The 8,393-nt window shown below is 47.9% G+C and overlaps 1 long non-coding RNA gene across 1 annotated transcript; it reads right to left on the bottom strand.

The window, feature by feature from the left end:
* Nucleotides 1-297: 297 nt before the first annotated feature.
* Nucleotides 298-7,359, bottom strand: LOC123386484. The gene is made up of 3 exons (XR_006600391.1): nt 7,197-7,359; nt 5,999-6,176; nt 298-779 (listed from the first exon to the last, which is right to left on the bottom strand). It is a non-coding gene; the product is annotated as an uncharacterized LOC123386484 (long non-coding RNA).
* Nucleotides 7,360-8,393: the final 1,034 nt, after the last annotated feature.

Genomic DNA, 8,393 nt, shown 5'->3' with positions numbered 1-8,393 from the left:
TTTCTTGCTGTTCTTTCTTTCACAGCCAGTTTAGATGGAGCCCCCAACTGTTCTTAGAACTTTACTTGGAAAACACCTCTACTTCCAAACATCCAGAAGATCTGGGGAGAGGAGAGTGGAGGGTGAGGAAAGCAGGGGGTGGGGTAGTTTGGACTGAACCCATGCTAAAATTTTTCATCAATCCAGCCTCTGACTCAACACCCCAGCATGAGGCAATTACTACTTCTTCTGAACTCCTTGAAGGTTTTTATCCCCACCCTCTGGCAATTGATCACTCACCACCCCCTGGCATCTCTTGTCTTCTGTGTATTTCAAACTGCCATTTAATTTTCCACATGTTTATGTTTGCCTTTTTATTGAGCTCCCACAGAGCCTATCACACTGTAAGCATGCAATAAATAGCTCATACAGAATGCCTTTGCTCCAAGCCAACCTACCCAAAAGTAGATGAGAAAGACCTAGAATAGCCCAAGGTAGGAACACAGTGAAAGTCAGGGCTAGAGCACACCGGTGTTCAGAGGTGAGCATTGGCCTGACAGCCTCACTGCTAACTATAATTTCTGCTTCCCTGCCTCAGTTGTTCCCTGACACTGGGAGAGTTAGCCTGGTTTGTAGCTTGGTCTTTGGAGACACCCAACCCCAAACCTGAGGCTTTCTTAGGCTTTAAGATGAGGGATGGATGATTTACAAGTCTTTCATTCTCTGCTTCTCTGTAGCTTGCTTTCTTTCTCTCTCTCTCATCTGTGAATCTATGAATCTTTGCTCTTCTTTCACCAAGGCTGGAAAACAAAAACAAAAACAAAAACTTCAGCTTGAAGGATTTCAGTCAGGATTTCAGCCCTTCCAGTTAGAGATACAAACCAGGGCAATAGGGTCCTGAAGCAGCTTGAGGAGTCTCTTTTAAAAGGAAGTATCCCTTGTAATTATTTTTATTTTTTTTTTATTTTAGAGAGTGCATGTGGGAGTACGAGTCGGGGAGAGGGGTAGAGGGAGAAAGAGAGATAATCCCAATCCACTGAGTATGGGGCCTCATGCAGGGCTGTATCCCATGACCCTGGGATCGTGACCTGAGCGGAAATCAGGAGTCAGACCCACAACTGACGGAGCCATCCAGGCGTCCCAGGAGGAGGTCGCCCTTGTAAAGGAGGTCTTTAAAGAAGAGATGACTTCTCTGCTGGCTGGCTCCCTGGATTCGGTCACATTACATGTGTTGCATTGTATAAGGCCTCTGTGGCTAAGGAGCCATTCTCCTGCTGGCTTTAAGCATCCGTGTTGTGGGTGAGATGATCACTGGCTAGGACCCGGGGGTGACCTCCAGAAGCTGACAGTGACCCCTGTCAACAGTCAACAAGAAAACAGGACCTCGGTCCTCCACTGCAAGGAATTGGAATCTGCTAACAGCCATAGAGCCTGGAAGGAGACCCTGAGTCCCAGGTGAGGTCACAGCCTCTCTGGACACCTTGATCCCAGCCTGGGGAGACCCTAAGCCACATCTGGAAGCCTGATCCCCAAACACTATGAGATGAAAGCTGTGTGTTGTTTCCAGCCACTGTTGGTGGTAATTTGTTCACAACAGAACATGAGTATAAGCCCCTCCCCTCCAACTGGGGGGAGGAACGCGCTAACAGTGGCCCTTGCTTCAGGCTGGATAACTGAGCTGTACTTTTCCCTGAACAGGAAATGCCTTCAGTCTTCTCCCCTTTATACCATTTGAGGTCTCACAGACCTCAAACATGCTCCAGGCACTGCCATAGCCAGGAGTTCCCACAAGGGAGTCCCATGGAAGCCGGTCCTGCCTGTATGGACCCAATGCTCACTAACCCTGTGCCCCTAGAGGTACCCCCCTGCCTGAAGCCTTAACACACACAGAAGGAAACATGGAGCTGGAATCTGGGTTTCCCCAATTCTGAATTCCAGGCTCTTTCTGCTGTGTGCCCAGTGCAATTGTAGACATTTTTTCAAGGCTTGGGTGGGACCCCAGCATAGGGACCCATGAGCTAAAGGGCCTGGCCACAGAAGTCTCTGGGAGGCGGGTGTGCAAAGACTGGTTTCTGGTCCTCTGTGGTCCTTATCTGACCTCACTCCTCCCCAGAATACCACACACACACACACACACACACACACACACACACACTCCAGGAAACTCGCTTTCACTTTGGGAGGGGCTTGGTGCCTCCCAGGACCCTCTGGCGTCTGCCTTCTTTCCTGTGGCGCCCAACAGTCCTGTTTCAGAAGATGGCAGTGCCCCCGGACAGAGGGACAAGGCACTCCTCCGCCTCCGTCAGGGACGTGATGGCCCGTTCCTGGGAGGCAGTGAGCCCAGATGGGAGAATCTGAAAGGAGAAAGAGCAGTGCTTCCTGGCCAACCCTTCCTTCACCACTGACCCCCTTCAAAAAGCAAATACTGGAAAGAGAAGGGGGGCACTCATGGAGAGATGGGAAAAGAAGAAAGTGTCTCTGCCCTAAGTGTGGATATGGGCAGACTCGGAGTGAAGAAGGAAGGACGTTACCAGTAAGTGACAAGACCCAAATAGCAGTCAAGCATCATGACTTCCTTATCAATCAATCACTGTGAGGCACATTGTGTTGGCCTTTTTTTTTTCTTTTTTCTTCCTTAGAGATCTGAGGAAATAATATTCAAATGGTCAGAGTTCAAAATCTGTGGGTTCTTGCTGAGAAATGCTGCAAACAAGTTAATGAAGCTTTAATTCCTGGAGAGATTAGCCTCCATGCTGGCTCGGGCACTATCTTTCCTTAACACGCCTTGTCTCCGCTGATAACGTGGGCTAATCTTGTGTGGGGGTTGGGGGACATTTGTACTTTTCCTGTTGCCTTTCTTCAGGTGTTTGTTTTGTTTTCCCCAAGGCTGGAACAGGGAATTGTCTTTCGTCTCCAGTAGTCTTTCTGTCTTCATTGCCATAGAAATAATCCAGGGTATCAAAACATGCTCACAATGGCCCTGGCTCCAAGCCCCATGCCCGTGCTTCTTAGTGATGCCCAAGGGGTTCTGAAAGGAAAATGAGGATGCCTGTTGGCTTTTGCTCTCTTCTTTTTTTTATTTAAAGTATTTATTTATTTTGAGAGAGACAAAGACAGCGCGAGATGCGGAGGGGCAGAGAGAGGTGGGGGGAGAGAATCCCAAGCAGGATCCTCACTGTCAGCACAGAACCCAACAAGGGACTCGAACCCACTAACCGTGAAATCATGACCTGAGCCGAAAATCAAGAGTTGGACACTTAACCAACTGAGCCACCCAGGCGCCCTTGCTCACCACTCTTATTTTGTATGATAGGCTGCAAAGTAAATTAGTCAGTATACTGACTAATACTGAGTTCAGTATTTGTCGGCAGCTTTTTCCTTTCGGTGTAGAGTTATGTACAACAAAATGCACAAGTCTTCCGTGTGCACGGGCTGGGTTTTGGGATAGGCACCCACGCTTGTGATGCAAATCCCCAGCAATATAGATAACTTTATGTTCGCTCCTGGAGTTTGCTCTGTGACCCTTCCCTGTCAATTTCTTGCCCCTACTCCACCCCGGAAGAAGTCTTGTCTGATTTTTTTTTCCCACTACAGACTAATTTTTCTGTCTCCTAGCAAGTCATGTAAGTTGAACAACATCATTTGTACTTAATGTAAAGCTGCTTTCTCTCAGTACAATGACTGGAAGATACATCCTTGTGGTTCCTTTCTTTTTATTGCCAAGTTGTATTCTCTTGCATGAATACGCCTTAGCTTGTTTACCCATTGTTCTACTGTTCCCGGTTTGAGGCTGTTATTTACATGTGTTGAGGGGAAGACCAAACCGAAATAGCAAAAGCTAAGCCAACAACAATAAAACTTAAAAATACCCAGAGAATGTACATGCACACACTGGCTCACGTACACAACATCTTAACATTAGGGTGGCATTTAATTATTTTCTTTCGTGTATCGTTACTAAACAGCATATATTAATTAAGATGATTTATAGAACAGAGAATCTGTTTGGGTAAACAGACTCGAAGTATAGGTTACTATTACATTTTTTTAAAGATAAAAATGGGTACAAAGTGGTAGAAAACAATCTTTTTTCTATGCCAGCTGGCATTAAAAAAAAACTATAGTTTTGGGGCGCCTGGGTGGTTCAGTCGGTTGAGCGTCCAACTTTGGCTCAGGTCACGGTCTCACGGTTTGTCGGTTCAGGCCCCGGGTCAGGCTCTGTGCCGACGGCTCAGAGCCTGGAGCCTGCTTCGGATTCTGTGTCTCCCTCTCTCTCTCACTGCCCCTCCCCTGCTAGTGCTCTCTCTCTCTCTCTCTCAAAACTACATTTTAAAAAAGCTTAAAAAATTAAAAAAAATTACAGTTTAGAATAATGGGCAATGGTCATCGGTTTCTGGTGCATGAGAGCCAAATGGAATGCAGAGGTAGAGCTAATCTATTCTCTAGTCTAGAAAGGTGATATCAGTGTGCACTTGGACAGCTCTCAGTCCTTCTGTGTGTTTGCCAACACTTCTCCAAGCGAGAGACCTTGTGACTTGTTAGAAATGCCACACCGGAGGAATCTAGACTAAATCCCAGCTCTGTGGCCTGAGGACATCACTTACCATCTCTGGACCTCAGGTCTTTGTCTTAGAATGAACAGGTTGGAATGAACAATCTTGAAGGCTTTTTTCGGACGTACCTAACTTTTCCAGATTTTATGATATTTTAGGTATTTTCATCAAGGTCTATTGATTTTAAGGGACCAAAAACCCACAAAGAATTATTCAAGAAAGAGAGATGGGCGGGGACTCACGGTCAGGCCAAAGAGACAACGTCAGGGTGCCTCTAACACAGGCTGTCTGTTCCAGCCGGGTCTTCCATGGATGCGTGGGGGGGCCTAGAAATTCAGACCGAGGGCTTTCTGGTCCCAGGGGTCTTGCACAGTGTCTGCTGCTCCTTGATAGGCTCAGCTCCCCTTCTGTCTCACCGCAGACCTGCCTCTCCTCTTCCTCCTTTCTCACACCACCCATCACCACTACCTTTGGCCACTTTCCGCAGCAGAAGCTCTCTCTGCTCCAAGTCCCCCCGCCCAAATTTATTGTTCAATAAATATCTATTTGAATATAGAAATCAAATTCATCAACTGTAGCTTGTAGATGCCGGTTGCCCTTCGACACTGTTTTATGGGAATGTGACTTAGAAAGCCCTTTCAGGAACTAGCATGAATTTTGGGAAACAGAACTTCACTGGGATCTTGTCAGTTGCTGGGACGGTTTTGAAGAACTAATGAGATAAGTGAATGCAGCGCTCGGTGCATTGCTTAAGGAGCCAATGGTCTCTGCGTTGATTACTGTAATAATTATCACTGTTCAAAATTCACAGAATCATCTTGAGACTATTTCAGTTTGGAAGAAAGATTTTGTTAGTGTGGCCGACTGGTCTCATTTTTGATGTTTTCAAAGAGAGTGGAGAGCAGAGGAAGTCAATACAAACCAAATAAAGCTTAATTTAGCAAGTATTTTCACAGCTTGGTGCCATGCTTATTTGGAAAGATCTGGGTTAATCCCACTAGGCTTGGTAACAAGGGTTGCCAGAGTTCAAACTCACCTGGCTGCCTCCGGGCCCTGGAGTTTGTACAAGCCTTTTCTAGGAGGGTTCTGAGCCCACGACACTGCCCAGTAGTGCGAGAAAATGTCAGCTTTCTTCTCGGGAAATACGAGACAGCAGCTACTGAAAGCTGTAAGGCCAGACTAGGCGGCAGACGGGGAGAATAAGTAGAATCAGCCTACTAAGAGCCATGGTTTCAGCCTTTCAGATTTTGTTCTCTATGGACAACCCACCCATGTCATTTAGCGTGTGGTGAGCCTGGGGTCCACACTGGACCCTACTGAGCTTGTCTCCTTTAACTGCCTGCTGTTCACCACGAACAAGAGTTTGTTCCTGCCATCAAAACATAGCATGGCGGCAGCAACAGAACTGGGAACACGACGCGTGGTGATGGTGGGGGTACGCGACTGGTGACATGGGGAAAGCTGACCTCAGAGTCCGCAGGGTAGACCAGGATGCATGCCAGCAAAGACCCTTTGTGCTCAACGGTCCCCACCGACGAGGGCTTCTTGTGGCCTGGACTCTGGCACGAGTTCACGTGTTGGCCACATAAGTTATGCTGACACCGTACTGATGTTTCTGACTTGGTGGACAGAAGGAGACTCTTTCTGAAAGGGAAGCAGGCAGGGAGATGTGACATAGGGCGGTCTTTCTGCGTGAGACCAGGATTCTAGGAATTTCTCAAAGAAACATCGATCTGAAAAGTTCAGGATGTTTTGATAAAGACACTTCAAAACGGGAGCATGGGAAGAACAGGAAGAAGATACTTAGAACATTCTATCCGTTTCAGGTACTAACTTACTGGATGACGTTATAACACCTTGGAGCGTAAGTGTAGGGCCACCTCTGTCTAATTTTTTCGCCAGGGGAGATGTCTTCAGTCCAGCAGGCTCACTAAAATACTCCAGTGGTGTCATGGGGTGCCTGGGTGGCTCAGTCGGTTGAGCGTTCGACTTCAGCTCAGGTCATGATCTCGCGGTCCGTGGGTTCGAACCCCATGTTGGGCTCTGGGCTGACAGCTCAGAGCCTGGAGCCTGTTTCAGATTCTGTGTCTCCCTCTCTCTCTGCTCCCCCACCCCTTGCACTCTGTCTCTCCCTGTCTCAAAAATAAATAAACATTAAAAATAAATAAATAAATAAATAAATAAATAAATAAAAATAATAAAATACAATACTCCAGCGGTGTCAATGTCCTGGCTGGGGTGCCTTCCCTCCTCACTGAGAGGACCCTTACTTTTTCCTTTCAGAACGTTTTGATAGTCTCACGCTAACTTTTACAACTTCCTTATCTTTTATGTATTCCCCAACTCCTAGAAATCGAGGTTACTCTCCCACCTCTCCACTGCAAACATCTACTTGCCAAACGTACTGGACTCCTTGACCTTGCCTCAGCTGCCCCTGGCCCACTCGTCTTCCTGCGGCTCCTTTTCCTCCACCCCTGAGACATCCCTGCTGCCCGAGATAGCTTTCTGGGGCTGCCGTGACAAAGTGCCACAAACTGGGTGGCTTAATGCCGTAGGAATTTATTCTCTCACAGTTCTGGTAGCTCAGAGTCCTAAATCAAAGCGTCGGCAGGGCCATGCTCCTCTGAAGGAGAATCTGTCCCCTGCCTCTCTCTAGCCTCTTACCTCCTCTTTGGCCTTCCTGGCAAGCCATGGCTTGTAGCTATGTCACTCCCATCTCGGCGTCCATCATTATATGACCTCCTTCCCTGTGTCTTCTTTGTATCTGTAGACAAATCTTCCTTTCCCTTCTCTTATAAAGACATGAGTCATTGGATTTAGGGCCCATCCTACTCCAGTATGACCTCATCTTGCTTTGATTACATCTGCCAAAACCCTATTCCCAAATAAGGTTATATTCACAGGGGCTTAGGTTCAAGGCACAGAATATCTTTTGGGGGGACACAGTTCACCCCACAACGTTCCCCAAAGAATGGATTCCCCTTTTCTCCTTTCCCTGTAAAGTTCATCAAACCCAGCCATTCCCGTGGTTTTACTTGCCCTCTGTAGAGGCCGGACTCCCTGATCTATAGCTCTATCCTAGTCTCCCCACATGAACTCTCCCGGGGAAGTGGTAAAAGACAGCTGTTAGTGAGCTGAGCCTTCAAGTTCCCGGGGCCACCTCCCTGGTCCCATCAGACCTCATCACAAAACACAACTTCAAAACTAAAATTTGATGATGAAACAACTATATCAAGACCATTAAAATCCTTCTGTGGGGCCCTATGCGCATAGAGCCCTGTGTACCTGTAGGACTGCTTGCCCGTGAGGCCAGTCCTGTCACTCTGAGGCACTTGACCGAACCGGAGAAACCGAGGGGCTCACGGCCACGCCTGACTCCTCACCTTGCCTGTTACCCTGCAGGCTTCTAGAGGACTCTGCATTTGCAAGCCCTGGGTTCAACCCTTACGAGGCAGGGGCCATCTTGTCTTTTCATCTTCCGGGTCTGGCCAACCGCAGGCACATGTACGATTGGCGGCCCAACCAGGTTCGCTGTATTTAAGTGACTCCTCTGCAGAGAAGCGCCCAGCTGTCCCTCTTTCTTGCCCCTTGGTGAGAATTCCTCCTTCCCAGAGCTGCCTAGCTGAGGCACTGCCCCGAGTTAGCCTGAGAGGCATCTGGGGCTCCTCTCCTGTTCCTAATGCTGGCAGGCTGCACCATCATGCACAGAGGGCCCGGAGGAACCTTAGAAATGTGTTCCCGTGGTCAGTTGCTTTTGTTAAATGTACCAAAGTCAGATGTGTCAGCGGGAACTGGTTAAGATTCTGCCTCTTCCTGCTCAGCCTTCTGTCTATTTCACTGTGGTTAGGTGGCACAAGGAGT

The sequence above is a fragment of the Felis catus genome, chromosome B4 (assembly GCF_018350175.1).
Source record: "Felis catus isolate Fca126 chromosome B4, F.catus_Fca126_mat1.0, whole genome shotgun sequence".
Classification (NCBI taxonomy): Eukaryota; Metazoa; Chordata; class Mammalia; order Carnivora; family Felidae; genus Felis; species Felis catus.
The sequence above is the reverse complement of the archived record's forward strand: the minus strand, read 5'-3'. Positions and strand labels throughout refer to the sequence as shown.